Source organism: Camellia sinensis, chromosome 1, assembly GCF_055761805.1.
Source record: "Camellia sinensis isolate YWXY chromosome 1, ASM5576180v1, whole genome shotgun sequence".
Classification (NCBI taxonomy): Eukaryota; Viridiplantae; Streptophyta; class Magnoliopsida; order Ericales; family Theaceae; genus Camellia; species Camellia sinensis.
Window position 1 is genome coordinate 208,945,517 of NC_138961.1, and position 27,823 is coordinate 208,973,339.

Below are 27,823 nucleotides of genomic sequence, written 5' to 3' on the forward strand. Positions count from 1 at the left end.
TGTCGGTTCCCATGTTTGGAACCACTACTGTTTACTGATATGATGGCCATCAACTGACTGTTCGGTTTGTTAAGGCCTACTGTACTATTTTGCTATTGGATGTACCACATATGAATAATATAGTTTCTGAATGACTGTTATGGCATGAAATATGAGCCACAAACTGATTGGCTGATATATTGATAAATGACTGTTTTCAATACTGAAAGGACATTCATTCTTAACCTCTTTACGCATATGTTATTCACTGGGCTTTAGCTCACTGCTCATATATATATGTAGGTGTTCAAGCACCGGACCGTTGCTAGAAGCGTTAGGCTAGGCCCTTATTTTGTCAAGCCAACCTTTGTGCCTCACTTCGAGGTTCCAGATCTGTTCAAGCTAAGGCTGCTTTTGGGGGTCTCAGATTCACCCTATCTGTCTTTGTTATGTATAGACGGAATGATATTTGTACTGTATTGTTATGGTGGGGATTTGGTCCCTAACCCGAATGCTTGTAAATGATGTATATATATACTGTTTTTGGTCTGAATGTGAATATGTATAGGAAAGTCTTTTTGCATACAGACTGCCACAGCTCATTGGACATCTTTTATTACTGTTTTGGCTTCCGCCAGCCCCTGTAATCTGTATTACTATTATTACTGTTAAGCAGGCCTTCGGTAATCACGAATTACTGGCCGGTTACGGTGCTGAACCCATAGGAGAAGGTTTGGGTCGTGACACAGAATATTTCTAATTTTTGTACTCTCTGTAATTAGATCATGTTGTTACATTTTCTCTTAGTCAAATTTCATTCATGTGGGGGATTGTTGGAAATTTGGTTTTTATAGGCTTATTTTGGGCCAACTTTGAGCCCAAATTTGAGTGGGATCCACACGTTTTTTGAGGTGGGTCCAAAGAGATGACGTGTTCCTTGCCGCATGACAAGTCACACGATGAAGATGGTTCGTCAAAACCATTTATGAGTGAATAGGAACTTGAAGTCGTTTTCGGGTTCATGGAATGGACAATTAAAGTATTAAATGTGGATTTTCTTGTAAGGCTTGTCCCTCATTGGAAACTTAAGAGAACTTATGTGTGTATATACGTTCTAGGTGGCAACACTTGGGTTAAGCCCCAATGGGCACCACAAGTTTGTAGAAGAGAGGAGTTATGCACAAATGGAACCTTAGCCCAAACCACCACACACGCGCGCGCGTGCGCGCCGTCGTCGCAGTCCGTCTGACCTGTCGAGCCATACTGGGCGTGTGTGTGGGTCGGGTCGGTTCTAATGATAATTTTTGAACAAAATTCATTTGAATTTTTTCAAAATATTCTTGCGGGAAATTAATTCAAAATTTGCACCAACTTTGAATCCAAATTTTCTGTCCATAATTGTGCCTTTTCCAGTCCGAAATTTCAACAGATAAACTGCCAGAAACTGCCCAGCAGTTACAGGTTCAAAATTGCTGCAGATCTGTTTAGTTTTTAAACTGTATCTGTTCAAATCTATTTTGCACCCATTCGTTCAAAATCAGACCTGTTCGTGTCTGTCTAATTGTCTATAAATATAAACCCAATTCCAACAGTTTTAGAGATCTGAAAACATCCTGAAAAACTCCAGAAAATCTGTCCCCTTCCTAGTTTTGCTCTTTCTTTACATTATTTTACATACTAGTTTTATAGAAAAAATTTCAAAGAGTTTAGAACACAAATTTTGTTCGCCGTACAAATTGTTTGGAGTGCTACTATAATTTGTGAAGATCATTGTATCTTGGAAGATAGATGCCTTTTATCTGTAAACATTGTAGCGGGGTGAATCTGTCTTAAGGATAGAGTGTCACACTCGATTTGATCTTTTCGTACTTTTACATTTCGGTATAATAAATTCTGTAAATAATTTATTTTTATTTGTTTAATTTGTTTCGAGTTATTTATTTTACACGGAAGATTGATCCAACAATTGTGTACCACAGAGTTGGATTTTCATTTATTTTCGCTTAAGTTAGCATTTTAAGTTTTGCGCAACTACTAGCACGCGTTGCTCCATAAGTAGGATTGTACTTCTTGTCGAGCAACTCTCAACAAAAATTGATAAGTATTATCTCCCTAATTGTGTGCATTTCCTTTACTTTGGCTTGGTTTGGCATCTCATGAAAAAGATAAAAAGTCAAAAAGTTACTTAAAAAGTTAAAAAGTTATTACTATTTACAAAAAAAATAAAAATAAATAAACAAAATAAAATAAATCTACACATAGAAAAATACAACTTAACTTTTTGCTGAAGTGATGGGCTGTCCGCGTGCTGTACTAGTCTAGAAATGATTACCTCCTATGCGGGTAATCATTTAGACTGTGCTATTCGGCCCGTGGGGGCCACCACAGGTCACATTTTGATAATTTGAATCGTTGAATATGTAGAACTCGTTGAGTACTATATGCTTGTAAAAATCACGTTGATCGGATATCGCTAATTATATGATCAAATCAATTTTGTATAAAAAAAGGATGATGTTATAGTTAACTGGTGAACAAAAACTAATCTGATCAATGTGATTTCGATATCTGATCAATGTGATTTTTTATAGGCATATAATTCTCGACGAGTTCTACATATTAAACGATTCAGATTATCAAAATGGGACTCGTGGTGGGCCTTCCTGGCCGAACAGCACAGTCCAAATGGTTGCTTGCGAATGAGGCAATCATTTTCTTATCACCTACACTCTGCCCAGAAAAAGTGTCGTAGAGCCTATTACATTTTATTTCTTTTATAAACTTATTTATACAATTTTTTATTACACATTTTTTTATAAAAAGACAAAAAATTAACCCAAATATCCATATTTTTTCCTAATTTTTTAATTTAAAAAGACAAAAAATACATTTATATAATACATTTGAAACAAATACTGAGGGGTTGTTTAAGATGATCTAAATAAGTATACTTTTTGACTTTTTATATAATATGAGTTAGATTTGAGTTGAGTTTGAAGTTATATGTTAAAGAGATAATATAAATTAAATAAGATAATATACTTAAATAAGGTAATGACTTTTTAATTTTTTTTAAAATTTGTCAAATCAGCCCTTAATTCACAATGTGCCCCGGCCGTGGCCCCAAAACACCGTACTTGGCCTGCCATGACTGTTGGATTGGAATTTCCACTCCATCATAATTATTACAAATCGACAGTTTTGCAAGACAACAATATATGATTGTGGTGACTGCTTTTGTTTTTGTTTTTTTATTTTTTTTTAACTTTTGCCTTTAAGTCATGTTCGGAGCACAAAATCCTTGCTTTAATTGATAGCTTTTTACTTTGTAGGAAAATGTTTGGTAGTTCAAAATTTTGTGATCTAAATGGCTTAAAATTATCAAAACAACATCGTTTTACACTCAAAATCTATCAAAACGACGTCGTTTTACACTCAAAATCTGTTAAAACGACATCGTTTTAAGTGATTTGAGGCACAAAATCTTGAGTTACCTAGCATTGTTGTACTTTGTAATAGCATTTTGGAAGAGATAATAAGTTGACAATCTTAGCCTTATTATTATTATTATTTTAGAACATTATATTTAAATCATATATTTGAATAAATATTTTGAAAAAAAAAGTTAATTAAAAAAAAAAAACTTATATTTCATTAAAAAAAACTTCCCTTACTTTCTTTTTCTTTTAAAATTAGTATTAAATTTATAATTTAAACACAAATGCTCTGCCAACTAAAATTCATGCCACAATAATACAAAAGAGTATCACTTTGTCATTGAGTGGGGATTGCATTATTAATGTAAATATACAGTAACCATGGTTCATTATGAGAGCTTTTCAAATCTTGAGTGAGACTAGCAATTATTTTGATGACAAAGTGGTAAAGAGTAGGGGATTCCACGTGATTCACCAAAAAAAAAATAAAAAATAAAAGCAGAATAGGCTGTGTCGTATAACACTGATGCTGCATTATTTATTAATTTATTTATTTTTACTTGTTACGTACAATTAACAAGGCAAAGACTAAGACTGAATCAATATATATATATTTATGTTATTGAATTGGAGAGTAAATTTCTCGTAATCACGTACCATTTTAATGGGTACAAATATTTAAAAAAAAAAACATGTTTTATGAGTTGTTGGAGACAGTGACTCAGTGAGTGATCCGATATGATAGTTGAGGGAGTGTCCGAGTTGATGGACAGAATGTTACTGAAAATTATGAGTGGTGATTGTATTTGTGCCATTTTGGGAACATGGTAAAAAAACGTGGCTGCCAAAAAAGTCAAAAAAACCATTTGGCAAGAGAGAAAACTTAATTTGAAAAAAAGTATAAACATATATATATATATATATATATGTATTAAAAATTTAAAGTCAATTTTTTTAATTTTTTTTCAATAAAACCAAGACATCTTATTGACATTCCTTCTAATTTGTATAAATTTGTAAATGAGTTTAAATGAATTGTATCTTGTAACTCCAATTAAAATTGAATTTAAATAAAAACAACATATGCAATATTGTTACTACGGTCGCGACCGCTTGGACAACACAATTGTGACTATCATTGTCACAACACTTCCACATCATTGCTGTCATTATTATTGATGTTATTTCATTATTATCACCATCTCCACACTTATGGCATTAATGTTTTTTTTGAAGTAAATTGGTTGATCAAGTTCATACCCATATCCAATTTAACAAAATTAGCTGAAACTCGTTAATTAAAATATGTGTTCAAATATTATTATTACATTTTTTCTTTTTTGGACAACCAACATATTTTACCTATTGTACTTTTAATAGTAAGAGTGTTAACAAAATTAGCTTAAACTCGTTTGTTAAAATATACGATAATGCTACGCAGCTCAAATTTTGTGGCTCAAAAGTGGCTCAAATGATCAAAACGACGTCGTTTTGAGTACAGAACAACATAAAAATGGCCAAAACGACGTCGTTTTGGCCATTTGAGCCACTTTTGAGCCACAAAATTTGAGCTACGAGACATTTTCCTAAAATATATGTGTTCAAATGTTATTACTATTTTTTTTTTTTTTTTTTGAAAACCAACATATTTTACCTATTGTGCTTTTAGTAGTAAGAGTTTTATTGTCTAGAATTATTCACTTTTAATAGTAAGAGTGTTATTGTCTAGAATTATTCTTTATTAAATGAACATATATTAAATTGAACTATTTTAAATGCATAATCAATTTTGACCCAATCAAGCTTACAAGTTTGTCACCTCTAATAAAAACTAGTCACCTACTAAAATGTAATTTCAACATATAAAAGGAAGAGGCTGAGTAAAAAATAAAAATCTTACCCTTAACACACATATTAAGTAATTAAATTCAAAAGAAATTTACATATTCATTACTACATACGCATTTATGCAAAATATATATTTTAAAGATTAAAAATGCTTGGATCTCTAAAGTTAGGGATTTCTAAAATGATATAAACCAATCATGTGTTTTTATTTTTATTTTTATTTTCTTTCTTGGACCAATCACATGTCAGGTTGTTAAGGTTGTATTTTTTGAGGGTCTATAACATTGTTCCTCTAAAGATACATATTGACAAAATAAAAATACTTGAAACCTCAAAGTTAAGACTCCATAACTCTTAAAATGATAAAAATAAAACATTTAAGTTGTCACCTGACATTTTCCCACCCCAATCATCAATTAAATAATACGGTAAATTACATATACCTCTCTCGAGATTTATTTAAATTACAAATATTTCTTGAACTTTTAGAAATTATAGATACCTCCTGAGGTTTATATTTTCATAATAAATTGTTCCTTGAGATTTATATTTTTATAATAATTTGTCTCCTAATTTATTATATAAATAGTACTTTTAAGGAAATATCTGTAATTTTTTAAATCTCAAGAGATAACTATAATTTTACTAAAACTCGAGAGAGTATATGTAATTCGCCCTAAATAATAATACACAAATAATAAGCCTCACTCTTTGTACAAATTACATTTAGGAATTATTTTAGATGATTTAAATAAATATATTTTTTAACTTTTTATAAAATATGAATTAAATTTGAAATAATATGTTAAAAAGATAATATAATTTAAATTAAATAATTTAATTTAAATAAAGTAATAACTTTTTAACTTTTCCACTTCTTAAAATTTTGTCAAACTTAACCTTAATGTAACACTACATGTGGCCTCCCAATCAATCTTTTATACTACATGACAAATAGTCTACTGGCACCCAAAAACTTCTATAATAGTAGTCTTCGGAGTGTAATCATTACCTTCTTTGACGTAGTTGGTTCCGCTTAGCTGTAAATGTAACCGTCAAAAGGTCCTCTTGATCACATATACAACAAAAAAGTTGAAATGAAAATAGGCACCAGGGCCTGTAATTTCTGCTATTATGTATACTCTTTTGAAAACCTTTATCTAATGGGTTCCACTTGCGTTATTTAACTTAGGATTGGGATCTGGATTAGGGCATCCGCAGTGAAACTGTTACGGAGAATTTTAGTATTAGTTGATAAATTTTAATTAGCAAAGTGTGTTAGTGGGTGTTGCAATAGATCAGTTAGTATATGTATTAGTGGTGTGTGTTAGTCACGTGTGTTAAAAAATTTATTAACTGCAGCTAGCGTTTTAACTAGCGCTTGAAAGTGTTTTGTTTGTCTTCCTGGTTGACCGGCTAGACATCCAGTCGGTTGACCCGGTCAACCGAATTATTATTATTTTATTTTATTTTATTTTTACATGTTGGGATTTTTTTTGACTTAAAATTTAATTTTGGGCTTGAAGTTTTTGATTAAATTAAATTATTTATTTATTTTATTTATTATATACATACATATATATTTATATATTTAATACACACTTTAACACACCCCTTAATATATCCATTGCACCACCACTCACTCTCTAAAATTAACAAACTTTTAAAACATCTTAACAAACATTTTTATGCCCCACTTTTATCACCTTTTGTCATATAACACACTTTAACAAATAATTTTGGCTATCCCATTGTGGATGCCCTTAGTTTTTTCACTTTTTATTTTTTAATTATTTTATTTTAAAATTAAAAAAATCTCATTTGAGATGAGTATTTTGATCTTTTTTAACTTCTATGAAAGAAAAAAATATAATAATTAGAGTTAGATGTAATATTTTATCTTATTAAATTAAAAAATCTATTTTATTTTTTTATGATTAAAATAGTCAAAAAGCCTCAAAAAAAATTTTGCCAAACGAATTCTAAATGGTAGAGCCATTAAAGCCAGTAGAAAATAATATTTCTTTATGGGGTTAATTATCTTTTTAGTTTGTAAATATATGATTTGTATCATTTTAAACTTTAATCTTTAAATTATGTCAATTTAATCTTTATGTATAAAAATTATTTTGATTTGATCTCCATATCTAACTTTGTCAGTTGATTCCTTTAAATCTAATGGTAAATATAAAAACTAAATTAAAAAATCACTCTTTAAATTTCTAAAATACGGGATTTGTGACCTTTACTTTTTAATATTTAAATTATGCCAAGTTAATTTTAAATATAAAATAGTGTTTTAATTTGGTCCTCAATCCTAATTTCTTCATTTTCTCAATCTTAATTTCTTCGCTCTCTCTCTCTCTCACTATAAGAAAAGTGAATTTATGAGACGGAACTATTTGCGACAGCACACTTGTCGTCTCAAAAAGTTACTTTTTGCGATGGTAGAAAATGTCGTCTCAAAAAAGTAGAGTATTTGTGACGGCAGAAAATGCCGTATCAAAAAAGCAGAGTATTTGCGACGACACAATTTGTCGTCTAAAAAAATGAGAGTATTTGCGACGGCAGAAAATATCGTCGCAAATACTGTCATTTTTGAGACGGCAAATTGTGCTGTCACAAACACTCTGCTTTTTTGAGACGGCATTTTCTGCCGTCGCAAAAAGTGACTTTTGTGTTTTTTTTAGTGAATATTTTTAAAATTTTAAATATTTTTTTAAGATGCACCTTACTTAGATGTATCTAAAAAAAAATTATGATTTTTTTTTTAAAATTAATAAATACATAAAAATACAAAAGAAAATGTATTGAATTATTGTATTTTTGGTATTTAGTGAACTTTAAAAAGATTTTTTTACAATTTTTTTAATTTTTAGATGTATTTATGTTAGGTGTGTCTAAAAATTACAAAAAATACTTTAAATATTAAAAAAATTCAGTAAAAATAATATAACATGGAAACAAGAAAGTATAATTTTCTCAAAACAGTTTTTGGAAAACTCTAACCTAACATAGTGATTGTGGTTTTGAGACAGTTTCATATATATACAATCACAAAATGGTTTGAATAAATTCAACGGTATTTTTCTATCGCAAAAAAAATTTAAAAAAACAATGTCGTCTTACTCTTTTGATATAACATTTCTCTTTTCATTTATTTTTTCATCTTCTTGTCTCTCTGTCTCTATCTCTCTCTCTCTTCTCTTTATCTCTTTCACTCATCACTCTTCTTTCTCTGTCTGTTTGTTTCTCTCTCTCTATCTCTCTCGCTCATCTCTCTTCTCTCTATCTCTCTCATTTCTTTTCTCTCTCTCTCTCTTATCTTTCTATCTCTCTCGCTCATTTCTCTTCTCTCTCTGTCTCTCTCTTTTTCTGTGTCTCTCTCTCGCTCATCTTTTTTCGCTCTATTTCTCTCTTTTTTTTGTCTATCTCTCGCTCATCTCTTGTTTCTCTCTTTTTTTTTATCTCTCATTCTCTCCATCTCTCTCTCTATCTCTTTTTCTGTCTATCTCTCTCTTTCACTGTCTCTCTCTCACTCATCACTCTTCTCTTTCTCTCTCTCTCTATCTACTTGTCTATTTATCTATCTCTTCCTCACTATGTTCGCCTTACTCACTTTCTTACTCTCATATTCTCTATTTATCGAGCTCCTTCTCGATGTATCGATCCACTACAAACAATGTCGTCTTACTCTTTTGAACATTTCTCTTTTCACCCATTTTTTCATCTTCCTATCTCTCTGTCTCTCTTCTCTTTCTCTCTCTTACTCATCATTCTTCTCTGTTTGTCTCTCTCCCTTTTTCTATGTGTCTCTGTCTCTCTTCTCTCTCTCTCTCTCTCTCTCTCATCACTCTTCTCTTTCTGTCAATCTCTCTCTTTCTCTGTCTCTCTTCTCTTTCTCACTCTGACTCATCACTCTTCTCTATCTGTCTGTCTATCTCTCTCTTTTTCTCTATGTCTCTCGTCCATCTCTCTTCTCTCTATCTCTTTCATATATTTTCTCTCTCTGTCTCTCTTCTCTCTCTCTTATTTTTTTCTCTCTCACTCTCTCGCTCATCTCTTTCTGTCTGTCTTTCTCTCTTATTTATCTATTTTCGCTCTTTTTTTTCTCTCTGTCTCTGTCTCTCTCTCTTTGTCTATATCTTTTCACCCATTTTTTCCTCTTCTTCTCTCTCTTTTCTTTCTCTCTCTTATTCATCACTATTCTCTCTCTGTCTGTCTATTTGACTCTCTCTCTCTCTCTGTGTCTCTCATTCATTTATCTCTTCTTTCATCTATCTTCTCTCTTTGTCTCTTTCGCTCATCTCTCTTCTCTCTATCTCTCTCACCCATTACTACTGCCATCGTCACCACTTCACTACCACTACTACCACTACTACCACTATTGTGTAAATATTGATCCACTGTTTCTCTCTTTCTCTCTATGTGTCTGTCTGTCTGTTTGTCTCTCTCCTCAATTGTGTTCACCTTGCTCACTCTCTCCCTCATCTCTTCTTTATTTACTGAGTTATCCACTACAAGAAAATGCACTTTTAGCGACCACTTTGTCTCTCTCTCGCTCATCACTTTGTCTCTGTCTGTCTGTCTCTCTTTCTCTCTCTCTCTTCTCTATTTGTCTCTCACTCATCTCTCTTTCACCACCTATCTTCTCTACCACATTCACCACTACTACAAATGTCATTCCATTACTACCACTGTTGTCACCCCACCTCTATAACTATCATTACTACCATTATCGCTACCACTCTACTACCACCACTACTACTACCATTACCTCTCCTCTACCACTGCTATTCTATCTCCTCTACTACTACCACAACTTCACTACTTATCCTCTTCACCATCACTACCACCACCATTATCACCTCTTATCCACCAAAGGTTGTGACATTTGTCTTTCCTTTGGCCTGTAAGTAGTTTAAATTGATTAAGGTGTGAACTTAAAGAAAAATTATATATTATATGTTGCAGGACTGCCATTTTTGACATGATTTTTACTCATGTACTGTGATCATATACCATTCATAACCTGTCTTTTGTTTCTTTCAATCTAATCTTTCTATATTTCGTTCTTTTTTCCCTTTCTCATTCTTATCTCTATTTTTTTGATGGTCAGTAACCTTTCTATATTTCATACTTCACTACTCACAACTTAATGATTCTTTGTTTGCCTGCATCTTTAGATCCGGTGTATATATAGTTGTGTGATGATTAGTTTACCGTGCGGATCTATATATAGTTTTTGCATCCCCCAGCCCTTCTGTGACTGGTGGTAGAATGGTATCGTTATCACCGTCTCCCAGTGTATATGGCAGTGGAATTTCATATATTTTCTGAATATTGCTTGCTGGGCTTCAAGAATTTTGTTAATGTTTTGGCCATAGTTGGTGGAGTGAAGATTTGAAAAGGATTTAGAGAAGCATGGGCAATTGTGCCAGTTGATTTCCTGGTTAAAATGATCTTGTTGTCCACTCTTTATGGATTAGCAAGCTCTGTGAAATTCTTGGCTCTCAGTCTGCTCTGTTGCAGTTTTTAAGATTTCTGTCTTTTCAAGAACAAATTATTCATCATCAATCCATTCCCATATGTTGAATCCTCTGTGAATTTTATTGTAGGTTACTTTCTGACTAAGATTTTTCATCCAAACATTGCAACAAATGGTGAGATTTGTGTCAACACATTGAAAAAGGATTGGAATCCAAGTCTTGGGTTACGACATGTTCTGATTGTAAGTTGATGTGCAGTTTAGAGTACTAGTTTTGTTTCACTTTGATGCAGAGACCAGTAATTTGTTGAACCCGTCAATCCTCTAGAGATTTTTGCATTCACGTGGCTTGTGTGCTGGTCCGATTATCTTCTCATTAAGCTCTTATGAACATGTACAGTTTAATTATTCTTTGTAAAATATTGAATTTGATGGTTTGATCAATTTTTATTTTTATTTTCTGTTATGATGTTTTTGTGAATGGAATGTAAATAATCAGCTCTTAGAGAGTGAGAGACGGCACCACCGTCGGAAAAAAGAGAAAATTTTAATATTTTTATTAATTTTGTTATAGGTTTTACTTTTTGCGACGACATTATACTGTCACAAAAAATAGAAATTTTATTATTTAAAATAAAAATTTTATTATTTTTTAATATTTTTTGCGACGGCATTACACTGTAGCAAAAAATAGAAAATTTCATATTTTTTATACTTTCTGCGACGGCACCACACCGTCGCAAAAAATAGTGTTTTTTTTAAAAAAAAAAGACTATTAGCGACTGTATTTTTTGCCGTCTCAAATAACATTTTTAGCAACGGTAAAATAGGGCCGTCGCAAAAAAGTCAAGAAATTTCAAATTATTAGCGACTGCACGGTGCCGTCGCAAAAAGGTAAAAAATGCCGTCGCAAAACATTAGCGACGGCACTTACCATCGCAAAAACTCTTTTGCAACCCCTGCAGTTGCGACCCCCTCTTGCCGTCGCAAAAAGTCATTTTGCCGTCGCAAAAAGTATTAGCGACGGTATTTTACCATCGCAAAAAGCCAATTTTTTTGTAGTGTCTCTCTCTCTCAATTAGGGGTAAAGTTTAAAAGTTGTACATATAATCAGCGAAATATAAAAAATGAGAGCCAGCATTTTTGGAGAAAAGTATCTCTTCCACTACAAAAACATATAATTTTTTTTGTGATGGCAAGAAAAATTATCATCCCAATTTTACTTTTCGTGATGAAATGAGATTCTTGTTGTCAATGCATGATTTTACATTTCAACCTCGAAGAAGTGTGTGTTGCCATTGAATTACACTATTAGCTTTGAGTAGTTGAATCTTTCAACTACAAAATTTGCTATTGGACTTAACCAAGCTAAAAATAAGGTGTGGTTTGAGAAGGGTGACTAAATTAGTTATTAAAAGGATAAAATAGATTAAAAAATTAATAAGATAAAATGTCATATTAAAATCATAATTATTTTATATTTTCTCTCACAGAGCTATAAAAAAAAAGTCAAAAATTTTTTCCAAACAAAACTCTTTTAACCAAGTCAAAATAGTAAAAAAGTCCAGCCCAATTTTTTTTCTTTTCCCCGAAAGCTAAAAATGATAGACTCATTGCCCACATCGCAAAAATGACCCATAAGGATATAATAGTCATTTTCCTTTAACATACACCCTGTTTGTTTTGTTGATTAGAGGAGTTTGAGTGATTAATAAACATATGGAACTATATTTATTTGTTTTGTTGTCTTTGCCACGGATTTGAATTAGTAGTAAACATAATACAAATACTCTAATAGATAATCTCGTTCATAGTTCAGGGTATTACTTGAATCTTGAATCCATATTATATTTATCCAACGCTGGGGGGTCGACCCCCAGTGACGTGGCGGGTCTCCATTGGCCAGTTTTCTGTTTTTTTTTTTTTTTCTTCCAATCCTGCAGTGCCACGTGGCACTAGGGGTCGGTGGGGGTGGGGTTTACTGGGGGTCCGGCGCATTTTTGATATTTATCCCACAAAAGTAGGGGTGCACATCGGCTCACCCCGGTCCAGTTTTATATTTTTAAAGTTTGAAAATATTATTTTAGTTTATAGAATTGGATTGGATTAATATTTTCAGTCCAATATATTAATGGGACGAGTTTAAAATTTATATTATCAACTTAATCTGGCCTGGTCCACTATTAAATTAATTAATTATAATATATTAAAATATGTATTTTTTGTTGAGATGTAAACTTTATCTTTATTGATTTTATTAAAATTTACATTTTTTGTGATGCGTGATTGAATTTATTTAAAAAATTCTTTGATTTATATACAAAATCTTTCAATTTATAAATATGTTAATATATTTATTTTAAAAATATATTATGTGATTAAATTTAATTATAAAATATTTAATTTTTTTAACATATAACTTGATAGATGGATTTAAAATTTATAATTATTTTTTTATCAAATTTAGACAAATATAAAAGTTGGATATTAAGACCGGATGAAGTTAAATAGACACAAATTTTTTTAATTAAGAGCATCTCCAACGGTTCATTACTTTTTTCACTAAATTTGAGTAAAAAATAGCTGATTTTCTTAATCTGATACGGCTAACTTCAACGGTGTGCACCAAAAGGGAAGGGGTCGTCTGGTTGGTCGACCGGTGGGTCGACCGGTAAGGCTTATGAATTTTTTTATTTTATTTTTTCCCTCTTGATTACTCCTGTCAAAACCTTTTATTTGAGTGTAACATTTGATTTGCATTCTATCTTGATTTTGATTTTTCAGAAACAACCCACACGAGTATTGAAAGGATCAGAATTACAGGCTCAATTGAGTCTTGTTCAAGAAGATCTTAAGAAGGCACAGGAGAAATTGGTTTTGGTTGAGAAAGAAAAAGCTCAGGTAAATGAAGAATTAAAAGAAGTCTAGAGATTGGTGGAGGAAGCAAATGAGAAACTGAGGGAGGCTTTGGTGGTTCAAAAACGAGCCGAAGAAAATTCTGAGATTGAAAAGTTCTGGGCTGTTGAAATGGAACAAGCCAGAATTGAGGCATCTCAGAAGAAGGAAGAGGAGTGGCAGAAAGAGGTTGAGTCTATGAGGCACCAACATGAAAGATTGGCAGAGAGAGTGAGAGAGTTGTTGGTTGCTGTTGATGGCTAGCAAAGAGGATGAGAGATTAGAGGAGGGATTGCTCTTGGAAGATGGATTTCCATAGGTACTTTTGACGCTTTGATTCAAATTTCGAGATTGAGGGTCATCCGGGGGGTCGACCCTGGGATTGATCGGGTGGTCGACCTCCTAGTGTAAAATGTATACAAAATTTTGTGAAAATTGGTCATTCGGTCGGTCATTTGGTGGGTCGTTCGGTTGGTCATCCGGTAGTGAAAATACAACGGTAATGAATAGTGTTTTAGTGAAAGACCCAGCGCATTCTCATTTTGGTGAAACTTTTGGTGAATTCTCATTTTGATATCCATTTGGTGAAACCATTGGAGTGAGAAAAAGTGACTTTTTCATCAAATTTCAAATCTGATGCAGGGTTTGATGCACTGTTGGAGATGGCCTATGTAGCATCAGCTCGGCCTGCATATGGCTGCCTCTACCAAAAAAAAAAATAAAATGTTGAGAAATGAAGCCAAAATGCATTGATTAGGAGGTAATTATTTATTAATCTTCTAGTACCAATGAGACGCTGTTTGTGTGGTAGATTTAATAAAGTAATACAATATTGAATCATCTTTATTAATAATTGAGAGGGTAATTTGTAAACAAATTGGGCCGAGCTAGGAAAAGTCTTCTTTGGAAGTTGGGCCGCGCAATGGGCCGAGATAAGGGCTGGTATAGCTCGGTCTTAGGCCAAGAAGACATCTCATATTTTGGATTTGGGCCGAACTATGGGCCGAGGTGTTCGGGCTTTGCAAGTTGGACCTCGTCCTTGTTAGTTCGGTCGGAGACTGCTGCAGTTAGCTTGGTCTAAACAGACAAAACCAAGGTAATATCAATGGCGAGGGCCGAGTTGTGTATAGCTCGGTAGGGTGGCATTCGATAGATCGGCTTTCGATCATACGGTCCGAATGGCAGGGGACCGAGATAAGGCAGTTCGGTCAGGAATGTATAACCAAGGTAAAGGGTTCAGCCATCTCACTTAGCTTGTAGTGATGAGACTCCTATGAGGACTCTGCTAAGGAGAGTAGAGTCCTACTGGGATTGTGCAAATCATCTCACTTGGTTAGTAGTGAGTAGGAGTATGACTCCTAGGAGGACTGTAACAACCCTTACCACTGATTAGTGCTAATCTATGATTAAGCATGTTAACTGACTGATTGACTGAAATTCTGAACTGATTGATTGAGTGTATTAGTTTAAATACATGTCTATCTGTTTGACTGCTAAATCATATGTTCGTGTATTATGTTTAAACTACAAATTGAAGGCCTTATCGGCGGCCGAATCCGGAACTAATTATTGTTTTGTGTTAATTAGAATTTATATGATTTTATGGTATGTTTAATTGAAATTTGATTTTGTATGATTAAATTAGATTAAATAATGCTGTATTGCATTAGTTAGACTCATTTACCAAAATGCCATGTTAGTGGGCCATCTCATAAAACATTTGAGACTTAATTCATATCTCTTCCTCATCCATTCCTTGACCTAAAACCAACTACAGAAAGAGACTTGGAAGAAAATTGAGTTCAACTAAAAACCGTGCTTGAATTTAGAAGACTTGAAGAGGAGATTGCAAAATTAGACTCCCATACTGGAAATTGAAGACCTAAGGTAGGATATTCATCCTTTGGTTTATGAATTTAAGTTGTGACTTGCATGGTCCATGCTAATTTTGAAGTCTAGAGCCAAGATATGGCTTAAATTGTTGAATTGAAGCTTGTATCATGTATGTATGTTCATATTGTTGAGTTTTGAAGTTGTTTCATGAGGATTTCTTCATGCATGTTCATATTTTTGGTCTTGATCCATGAACTTACCATGTTTTGAAGTTAAACCTTGCATTTGATCTTGTTTTGTAGCATTGGAGTCCCTAGGACCCATGCATGTGTTGAATTTGCATTGTTCTTCATGTTCATGAAAACTTCTTTGAAATTTGTGTTCAATTGAACTACCTTTGGGTTTTGATTTCTCAAATTGATCTTTGAAACATGTCATATTATGAGTTTACAAGAGTTTTCCAGAAAATTAGCCCAAAAGGATCGAATTTGATGCTTTAAAGTTAAGTTTTGAGCTTGGAGGTTCAATCTAGAAATTCCAGAATTTAGACCCACGCTCGAGCGAGGAACTCCTTGCTTGAGCGTACGCTTTGTGTTCATGCAGTCCGCTCGAGCGTGAAATGCGTGTATCCAGTACATTGCATGTGTTTACAGTTCGCTTGAGCGAGGGAATGCACGCTCGAGCGAGGACTTGTGTCTCACGCTCAAGCGAGGGTCGGGCGCCCGTCGAGCATGAATTTCATACATCCAGTACTTTTGCAGTCCGCTCGAGCGAGGAAAGTCATGCTCGAGCGGAGCTCTTTTGTCTGCATGTCCGCTCGAGCGTAGAAAGCCACGCTCGAGCGAGACCCCTGTTTTTTGAAAATTCTGAAAAGTGTTTTAAAGTATATTTTTGCATCCTCGTTCCATTCAAGGCATTCCTAGGCCTAGTTTAAGGCATCTTAATGAGGATAATGATGTAGAACCACGCCGAGGCAAATTAGGATTGAGTTATTATTTCCCAATTAAGTAGCTTAGTGTGTGTTCGTTCTGTAACTGTGTAGGGTTTGCATCCGAGGACGCTCACTAGCCTATCTGTAGCCCAGAACTCTGTGAGTAACAATGTTGTAAAGATATATTCAATCACGAACATTTTCTGAATGATCAACTGTACTGCTTTCTGAAATGTTATTTCTTACTGAATGAATGCTTGTCCTAGTTGCGAACTGTATTCGTGGCATCCATAGCAATTTACTGTTACTATACCGTACTGCTACTTTCACAAAGATCTCTGTCGGTCCCCATGTTGGGAACCACTACTGTTTACTGATATGATGGTCATCAACTGACTGTTCGGTCTGTTAAGACCTACTGTACTGTTTTGCTATTGGATGTACCACATATGACTATTATAGTTTCTGAATGATTGTTATGGCATGAAATATGAGCCACAAACTGAATGACTGATATATTGATAAATGACTGTTTTCAATACTGAAAGGACATTCATTCTTAACCTCTTTACGCATATGTTATTCATTGGGCTTAGCTCACTGCTCATATATATATGTAGGTGTTCAGGCACCAGACCGTTGTTAGAAGCGTTAGGCTAGGCCCTTGTTTTGTCAAGCCAACCTTTGTGCCTCACTTCGAGGTTCTAGATCTGTTCAAGCTAAGGATGCTTTTGGGGTGTCTCAGATTCACCCTATCTGTCTCTGTTATGTATAGACTATATGATATTTGTACTGTACTGTTATGGTGGGGATTTTGTCCCTAACCTGAATACCTGTAAATGATGTATGTGTATACTATTTTTGTTCTGAATGTGAAAATGTTATGAAAAGTCTTTTGCATATAGGCTGTCACAGGTCATTGGACATCTTTTAATTACTGTTTTGGCTTCCGCCAGCCCCTATACTCTGTATTACTGTTTTACTGTTAAGCAGGCCTTCGGTAATCTCAGATTACTGGCCAATTACGGTGCTAAACCCATAGGGGCGGGTTTGAGTTGTGACAAGGACTCTGCTAAGGAGAGTACAGTCCTATTAGGATTATGCAAACCATCTTACTTGGTTGGTAGTGAGTAGGATGTGTGATTCCTATGAGGACTCTTATAAGGAGAGTTTGAATCCTACTAGGATTGTGCCAAGCAGAGTCTATAAAGCTCATGACCAGACCTTTGTACAGGTATCCCAATTTCTACTCTACCCCTTCCATTTTGGAGACTTTAAAACAACGTTTTAGCCACTGAAAAAGCTCTGAAATTCAGTAGTAAAAAGCTCAAAAACAGTTGACAAAGAGGTGGGAAACACAAGGGTAAAGGTCTTGGAAGCTAGGTGGAAGGAATGGTGAGCCACCCCTCCACCCTTATTGGCCTTAAACCACAAGTTTCAGTCCAAAATTTCAGAGTATAAAAGGCCCAAAAACTGCCCAAAATAGTAGGCAAAATAGCAATTAAAGCAAAACAATAAACCAAGACTTATTTCTCTTGAAGAGGAGAACACTTTCCAAGCAACAAATCAACACTTAACACCCTTAAGAGCGCAAAGTAAGCCCAAAAGTACCTCAGCTCCAATACCACAAGGTTTGGTTCAGAGTGTATAGGCAAAAGTTTAGAAATTTGCAAGAGAGAGAGAGAGAGAGAGAGAGAGAGAGAGAGAGAGAGAGAGAGAGAATTTTGCTCCAAAATCTTCAACCTTAAAAAATGGAAGGGAGGTCTCCTATATATAGAAAAACATCAAACTCCCTTAGAAATATCAATACATACATGTGTAAGCAAGTGCATACATCTGTGACAATAGGTGGCACAGCTGGCAAAAATATCTGCCAAAACACAATTGTGGCCAGTAGGCCACACAAGTGGTCGACAGCCAAGATCAGTGGCCGGCAGGTCCCAAGGTTTTTCAGGCTTGAAGAACTATGGTTGTGGTCCAAAACAAGGCAAGAAAGGCTCAAAGCTATGGCATTCTGTTGAGGACTCCGAGCACTTGACAAGCATATACACATTCATCATTGGGTGTGCAAGTGGTGACGTCCAAGTTGTAAGGGCAGTCAAAAATGGGGTGTCTACAGTTGCCCCTCTTTGACAGAACTCGAAGTCATGAAATGACGTGAGTGAATGTTAAAGCCCGAAGACGACCCATTTTGACAAGGCCATAAGACTTGGGCAAACAAACAAAATGCAGATGCAGTTGGTTGAAGTCGAGGGTTGCTTACGTATCCCATTGCAAGGAATCAAACCAGCGTAGTTCAGGGGCAAGATGCAAATGATATGCATGAGAAAAAAAAAAACTTTGAAAGTTAGACTCACACGCTTCGCGAAGCTGGCTATCTTGAAAACTCATGATCATGCAAGATGATGCAATAAGTAATAACAACATAATAACATAACAATGCATGAATGAGCAGCATCAAGCTTAAAACCAACACAGGTTTTATGCAAAAAGATCTAAAACAACCCCAACCATGCCAAAACATGAGACGAGGAGAGAAAACACCGTTTAGGATCGCGTTTCACGTACCTTGAGAAATTGAGAAATGAAAGCAACTCAAGGTCATGTTTCACACATCCTGAGATGAAAGCAGCTCAAGGCTGCATTTCACGTATCCTGAGATAGGAGAAAAATCACTCGGGGCTGCGCTTTACGCGTTCCGAGATAAAAGGAAAACTACTCAGGCTTGCGTTTCACACATCTTGAGATAAAAGAAAAATAGCTCGGGCTCACGTTTCATGCATCTTGAGATAAAGCTCACTCAGTGCCGCACTTCACACGTCCTGAGATAAAAGAAAAAATGCTTGGGCTCGCATTTCATGCGTCCCGAGATAAAAGAAAAATCGTTCAGACTCGCGTTTCACGCGTCCCACGATAAAACCCGCTCAGAGCCGTGCTTCACGCGTCCTAAGATACTCTAATCATGCTAAAATCCTGAGAAGAGGAGAAAAATCACTCAGAGCCTCACTTCACACATCCCAAGGTAAAACCTACCCAGGGTTGCGCTTCGCGCGCCCTAAGATAGAAGAAAAATCAATCAGACTTGCGTTTCACGCGTCCTAAGATAAAACAAGCCCAGGGCCATGCTTCACGCATCCTGAGACAAAGACAAAACCGCTCAGGGTCGTGTTCCATACGTTTTGAGATAAGAGAAAAACCGCTCGGGGTCGCATTTCATGCGTCTCGAGATAAAAGCAAAACCGCTTGGGCTCACGTTTTATACATCTTGAGATAAAAGAAAAACTACTCGGGCTCATGTTTCACGCGTCCTGAGATAAAACCCGCTCAGGGCCGCGATTCACATGTCCTGAGATAGAAGAAAAATAGCTTGGGCTCGTGTGTTATGCTTTCCAAGATAAAAAAAAAATCACTCAAGATTGCATTTTACGCGCCTCGAGATAAAACCCGCTTAGGGCTGCGTTTCACGCATCTTGAGATACTCTAATCACGCTAAAATCGTAAGAAAAGGAGAAAAACCACTTGGAGCCGCGCTTCACGTGTCTCAAAATAAAACCTGTCCAGGGCCATGCTTCACGCGTGCTGAGATAGAAGAAAAATCGCTTGGACTCGTGTTTCGCCTCTTGAGATAAAAACACACCCAGGGCAACGCTTCACACGTCCTGAGACAAAGACAAAATCACTCAGGGTCGCATTTCACGCGTCTTGAGATAGGAGAAAAACCACTCGGGTCTCGCTTCACGTGTCCTAAGATAAAAGGAAAATCGCTCAGGCTCTCGTTTCATGCGTCCTAAGATAAAAGAAAAGCTACTTGGGCTCATGTTTCACGCGTCCCGAGATAAAACTCGCTCAGGGCCGTGCTTCACGCGTCCTGAGATAGAAAAATAATCGTTCAGACTCGCGTTTCACGCTTCCTGAGATAAAACACGCCCAGGGTTGCGTTTCATGCATCTTGAGATAGAAAAAAATAGCTCGAACTCGCGTTTCACCTATCTCGAGACTCGTCCAGGGCTGTGCTTCACGCGTCTTGAGATCAAAGCAAAGGTATGAGACCATACCATAAATACACAATATAGTAAGTGTGCAATAGATGTGAACAAGTGTGATAGATGCACAAAGTATGATGAGTTTGTGCGATAGATGCACATGATATGTGATGAGGTTGTGCAATAGATGCATAGGAAATGCAGTAGACAAACAAAGCGGCACTTTAGAAAGTACCTCATGGGGTGAGTGGCGATGAACCACTCAACTCTGATGGAAATCTCCCTTTTGTGTTCTTTGAACTCTTGCCTTCAACTCATAGTTCAAAGGCCCTCAAATGATGACAAGAGATAACTGTAGACACCCCATTTTTGACCGTTCTAAAGACTTGGACGCCATCGATTGAGTGCTCGATGATTGCGCATGTTTGCGCTCGTTTGGAGTCCCCGGGGTTGTCAACTGCGCGCCTTGCCTCTGATTCTTTGAACTTTCTTGGTTTTGTGCTTGTTCTAAGCTAACCCTTGGTCCCCCCTTTTGCCTGGAGGGAGAAGTAGGGGTGTAGACAACTTTTCTCCCCTGCCAGCTAGTTTTCTCCCCTGTAGACCACTTGTCTTCCCTGTAGACCACTTTTGGTGGTCGGTCAGCTAGGGTGGGTGGTCGGTCGACTAGCCTAAGTGGTCTACAGCCTGCCACTGCCTTCTCCTCTCTTTGTAGACCCTTTTTCTCCCCTGCCAGCTAGTTTTTTCCCTTGTCGACCACCTGAGGTGGTCGGTCGACTAGGGGGGGTGGTCGGTCGACCACTTTAAGTGGTCTACGGCCTTTTTTCTGCTTTTGTAGATATTTTTGGTGCCAGCTGTGCCAGCTGTTAGGCACAAAATGCATCCTGTAGGGAGGGATCAATACAAGATTGAAGCATGTCAAGCAAGCTTGTGCTTGCATATTCTATATAAGGGGAGCTCTCTCCCCCTTCCAAAAGGTTCAGAAAATTGAGAAGCAAAATATCCCTCTCTCGAGATTTCTCTCTCTCTCTCTCTCTCTCTCTCTATATTGTGCTTGAAATTGTGTTTTCTTCACATATTTGCAAACCACCTCTTAGCCAAACACCACCATCATTGAGCTGAGGTTCTTGGAGGTGATATTTGGGTTCTAAAAGCTGGTTTTGGGCTGAAGAAGTTGTTGTTTTGCTGTGGTTCTTTAAGGGTGAGCTTCTCCCTCTTTTAAGCTTATTTTTGTACACAATCTTGGCCACCTTTGCATACTTTTTTTGGCCTAAGTTTCAACTACAAAAAGTTCTACCTTTAAGTGTTTAAAATGTTTGATTAAGGCCTTGTTTGAGTTAGGGGTGGTTTACCCCTTTGGTGGCTTGTTTTGCTTTGTTTTGTGCCATCTCTTAAGGTCTTTGAGACCATCTCTTTTTGGCCTTCTCACCACTGAAACTCAGAGGAATTTCAGTGGTGGAAAAGTAGTTTTGAGGTCCCAAATGGGTGGGGGTTGTCCCCTCTCTTCTTCTCTTGTTTGCTTGTGTTGATGGCCCATCAAAAGAGCATGTATTTCTATCTTCTTGAGGCTTTGTTTGAGCACTTTTTTGTGACTTTTTAGACCTGCCATGAATCTATTTTTGGCTATCTTGGTTATCTCTTGCATGCTTCTTGTACTTGTAGTGTAATCCTACTTGTAGCCTTGCAAAGTAGCATGTCTTTCTAGCATGTTTTGGCTCCATTTTAGCATGTTTTTAGCCATTATTTTCCATGTCATAACTCTGTTTTGGGTTGGTTTGGTTGCCTCTTGCATGCTTCACACACTTGTAGTGCAATCTTGCATGCTAGCTTAGCTCACTTAATGTTTTGGCCTATCACTTTAACATGTTTTGGCTCTGCTCCAGCAAACTTTTACTCATGTTTCTCCATGATTAAGCTCTATTTTAAGTGGTTTTGGTCATGCATGCCTTGCTTTGTATAGCCATAGTGCAATCTTGCTCACTAGCTTTGAGTTTCAAAGTCTCTAGCATGCTTTGCTCGAGTTGTTTGCATGCTTTGGCCTCATCTCTCACATGATTTTAGTGCATGTAGTGTAGATATACTCTCACATGTTTCACTCTTTCAATGCCTTTGGAGAGTTGTGCCGTATATCTTGATCATGGGCTAATTTGTATGCATGCTTGCCTAAGCTTTTGGGCTACCATCTCGGCGTGTTTTTGACCTTACTTTGCCATGTTATAACTCTGATTTTTGTTGGTGAAGTCACCTCATGCTTGGTTTTGATATGTGTAGTGCAATCCCACTCATTGGCCTTGCATGCGTCATGTTTTATGCCTCCCATTCTAGCATGTGTTAGCTCTATGCCATGCATGTTTTGGCATTGTTTTGACCTACCTTGAGACTATTTTGAGTCATCTTGGCCCTTTGGGGCTTGCTTGATATGGCCATGGTGCAAGCACCTTACCTAGTCTTGAGTTTTGAGCACCATAGCATGCTATACTTGTGATGTTTGCATGCCTTGGCATCATTTGGCATATGATTTCAGAGCATATAACCTTGTCATACCTTCATGTTTATCACTCTTTAATTGTATTTAAGAGTTACGCCTTTATGCCTTGCCTGTGAGCCATAAGTTGAACATGCATTCCTTGCTTTTTGTGCCTAAGTTTTGTTGAGTTTTGGCCACTGTTTTGGCATGCATAAGCTCTGTTTTGGGGCTGGTTTGGGTGCTTGTGTAAAGTATTGCATAGTCCTAGTGTTGTGTACCTCTCTAGCTTTAATGATTGAGTCCTCTAGCATGCTATGCTTGTGTTGTTTGTGTGATATAACATCATTTGATATGTGATTTCAATGCCCACATCTCTGCCATACTCTCTTATTTATCACTTCTTCATTGTGTTTGAGAGTTGTGTTTAATGTATGGCTTGCCAGCCAATGCATGAACATGTTGTTGTAGCTTTTGGTGCCTCATTTCTAGCATGATTCTACCATTGTTGTGGAATGAGGTAGGTTTGACCATTTGAGCATTGTAGTCCATGCTTCATGTGTGATACATTTCACTTGCCTTGATGCCTTACCACGCATGCATTGCTTACATGATAGAGTCTTGTGCATGTCACTCTAGTATTGAAGGCTGATCATCTTGTTTGCGTTGCATGTGATTGGATTGGACGTTAATCCAAACATGAGGAATGTCGCACGTTTCATACTCAAAGTGATAAAACGTGTAGCATTTCTTGGTCACCGACCCTCTTGATCAAGCATGATAGAGGTGGAGGCCCTTATGTGTTATTTGTGCATTCATCGACATTGACTTGTGCAAACTTGGCTTCTCGGCCATCGTGCATTGCGATGCTCAGTTGGTGGCCCGAGAGTCGAGTACCGCACTCCCTTGAGCTTGAGAAATGATAGGGAGGGTGGTTGTGCACACATATCTTGCAAATACACTGCTATGCCCCTTGTTGTTCTCTGTTGCAGCAAAATTGGAGTTTGGCAAATTTTCTGGTCGGCCGACCAGTAAAGGTGGTCGACCGACCACTTTTTCTAGTCTACAGTCCCCTTTTCTGGTCGGCAGCCCACCAGGAGGTCCCTGTGTTGGAGAAAAAGCATTCTGGAGATTGGCACAATTTTCAGAGGTCAAGGCAAGTGCAAACAGAGGCAATTCTGGGCATAGCAATGGATTTCCGAGCGAAGCTGATTGAGCATGCATATCCCCCTCGCTTCCCGAGGCCATTTGTTTAAATTGCTTAGCTAAACTAGTTCATTAGCTTAGTTATTTTGTAATTAATTAGTTAAGTGTTTAATTAATTAATTTGGTTTGTAATTACGTATCTTAGATTAGCTAGTTGCTCAATTTGTGTTGTAATAATTAATTAGCTAAGTTAGTTAATTAGTTGATTTGTAATAAGTAGCTTAGCTTAGCGTAGCTAGCTTAGCTTATTCATTCGGACCCTCCGTCGAGAGGGAAAATGTTGTAATAAGTGTGCGTGTGTGTGCGAATGTCTTCCAACCCCACATCTTTCTCTCTTTTATTTACCCGCTTTCAGTGGTTAGATTAGGGCATATTTCGATTAGTATACCTTATGCTTGAATGTTTGCATAATTCATTTTGTCTTGCAAGCATCGAGCTCGGCGCATCATTCAAACTGCATCATATTTCAATACTTATTTGAATACGTGTATCAAATTGTTGCATTCACATGCCATCTGAGATAGCCGAGCCGATTAAATGCATCTTGCATGTGTTGCATTAGGCATTATTAACATAGCTAGGATCATGCAATGATTTCTAACTAGCTTTCTGTTTTGGCTCGGATACACTGTGATTGTTTACGCTTTAGCATCCTTGCATATGTGTAAGTGTTGCCATGTCAGCATGCTTGCTATGAGGCTTTTGCTTAAATGATTAACTGCATGAATGCCTGTGGATGAAGGTTTCATTGCTTGAATTGGAACAATTCATCAAAATGTGCGTTTTAAGCCCACTTGAAGTGGCAAATCATCATGTTTTAAGCCCACCTTGTTTGGTGGCAAATCCGCGCTTTAGCTTACTTGCGAGTAGCAATTCCAAACAATTTTCGAAAAGTAGACATGAGATGTTTTGTTCCAAATTGAGTGATTTAGTCTATACTTGTATGCTGCACGCATCACATAGTAAGTTAGCTAATAATCAAAACAAGAACACATGTGTTTATAAAAACAACATATCATGTTAGTAGAGGCCGATCATTTGATCGGGCGAGTGGGGGTGCTCATTTCAGGACCTTCCCCTCTCGTACCCAAGTTCCTGAGCCGAGGCAACTTTGGTGATGACGGACACGTGGCCTTAGGCATGAGTCAGGGTTTCTTAAATTTTCCAAAATAAAATATTTAGGTGGCGACTCTGAAATTTGGTAAAGTAGTCCATGTTTGGCGCTTTTCGATTCAAAATTGATTTTTCAAAACCAATTGCCGGATTTGGACTCTTTGGTGATTTATTAGTCTTACATTGCACTTTGTGAGATTAGATTCAAAACCGTGACAGGAGTCCGAACTGTAGTAGCTAGAACTACAATTCGCGCCCTCGCGCGCAGAGCGGAGTTCGGGGCGGTCTACAATAACACCTGCATGTAGAAGCCACGGATGCCGCTTTTCTTCCTAATCACATTTAGAACTTTCCTTATTCTCCAACGGGGTGACAAATTAGGTTGGTTCAGTATCCAGAATTGAGGCGCATACAAGCTACCTCAACCTATGGGGCTGCCATACAGATTTCAAGCTAGGGATACACCCCTAGGTATTTAAACTAGACATTAGTCTTGGAAATTCCGAACCTTTGCATTCTAGGCCTCGACCATTCGAACTCTAGTTTCCACCGTCTCAGTTGATTTCCTAGGAACTCATTGCAAACATAGCCAAGACGCCTTTGGCAAGGAATTGTGTTTGGGGATAGCATTTTGATCGCCATTCTGGCTTGAAGTAGGCTTGAGCTTGAGGTCGAGGTACATTCATACTTTGAAGAAATGACAAGGCCTGAGAAGGTGCATCTGGAATGCAATCTCAGAAATTGCTAAAGTTGAAACAAACTCAGATGCTCCAATTTTCCCTCTTTTCTTTTGCTTTACAGTCCGGAACTTATGTAGCTTCAGATAGGTCCTTGTTCTAATGCTCTCTCTTTTGACCGGGGTTAGACCCTACAGTTTATGAAAGAAATAACTTGGTTTTGCACACCATGTTGGGAATGACACAGCACTCTGAGCACAAAATGATTTATTTTTGAAATTGAAACCAAGAATGAATTCTTAACCAGGTATTGAGCCTACAATTGACCACAGTACACCACGATTCAACAAAGGAAAAAACAAAGTAAAAACAACCTAAACACAACTATTTACACTCAAAACGACTCAAAACAAGAATCGAGACAAACAAAAACAACAAACACAACACTTAGATGTTTTCCACCAATGGGAGACCTTTTAGTTCACAAGGAGCTCGTTGCTTCTCTAGGTATTGTTTGCTACCCTTTCTCATTTGTGATTCTTACACCACTTTGACACTCAATCTTTATTTTATCTGAAAAGCCCTTTCCACACTTTTTCTCTCAGCGCACATCTCTCTATTATTTAATCTCTCTTTTTTTTTATCCCTTCTAGGTGTGGTTAATGGATAAGTTAGAAGTTGTGGACCTTATGAGGGGGGTGAATATCCTGCTCCATTTCCAGTTCGTGCTTCACACTTGGTTCGATACCTCACTGCCTGGAGGATGAGAGAGTTTTTTGGCCTCTGCTATTAGTTTCAGTTGTGCCCTTTCTGGTGAATACATTGATAATGGGGAAAAAACAGAAAACCTGACTCGACTGTGCCCCTAGTTCATCATTTTGACCATTTTTTGTTTTTGGTTTTCTGGTAAAACAATTTTAACCAACATGAGAGTTAGATTAACATGCTTATTCAACTTTCTGCTTTGAAATCATGTAAATCAGGCTATGAGCACTGGAAATTTTCCTTTTTTAGATCCAAGAAATGGTCCAGTTTTGGAAAAATGGAATAGTTTTCGAGAAAATTAGTTAACCTCATTAAAAATCCTTGAAATTGTTTTTGCAAATGGCCACTACTCAACCAATGTGGAATTAACTTCTGAGATGCACAACCTTTGATCTGAACTTGATTTGTCTTTTAGCTGAATCTTTTAATGGAATAAGACAATCGATTTTGAAAGAAGATGAGCACGAAGATGAGCCAATGAACATGAATAGATGCCGAGTTCGAATAAAGATAAGCCAACCAACATGGATGAGACAAGCATGTTGAAAATGGTTAGGGCCGAACTTCAAGATGAAGTTGCCTACGTATCCCAAAGATGGGAATCAGGTCTTATGTAGTTTTGGGTTAAGGTGCACTTGGATATTAATACTCTCATTTTGTGCTCTAACTTTTGCCAAGGCCGCCCTTTCGGGTTTTTAACCTTGCGAGCTCTATTTTTCTTTTTCATTTTTCTATTTTTCATTTCTTTTTTTTTCTTTTCTTTTTTTCATTCATTTTTCATTCATTTTTCTTCTTTTTCTTGCTCTAAGTTTTGCCTGGGTCACCCTTCCTGGTTGTCAGCCCAGCGAGCCTGTCAAGTATAGAAAAGTTTAACTTGTCCATGTCAATTGGCCGTAGGATCTCTGAGCCATCTGAATCCGCGAGAATGGCTGTTGTTCCTGATTAAATAGTCTTGATGATGTAATAGCCCATCCAATTGGGGTCTAAATTTGCCCCTAGTGTCATAGATAGGAACCCGAGTGTCCTTTAGTGAAACAAAAATTTCTTCTCTTAGATTGTGGGATTTGGCTTTCTTGTCAATCTCCATTGATTTGAGCAATGACCTAGTTTTGAATCTTTAAGCATACCTGATCTTTTTGCCCCTAGTTCAAGGGTTACTTCTAATCCAGCTATGTAAGCTTCCGTTGATGACATCTAACCTTCTTGT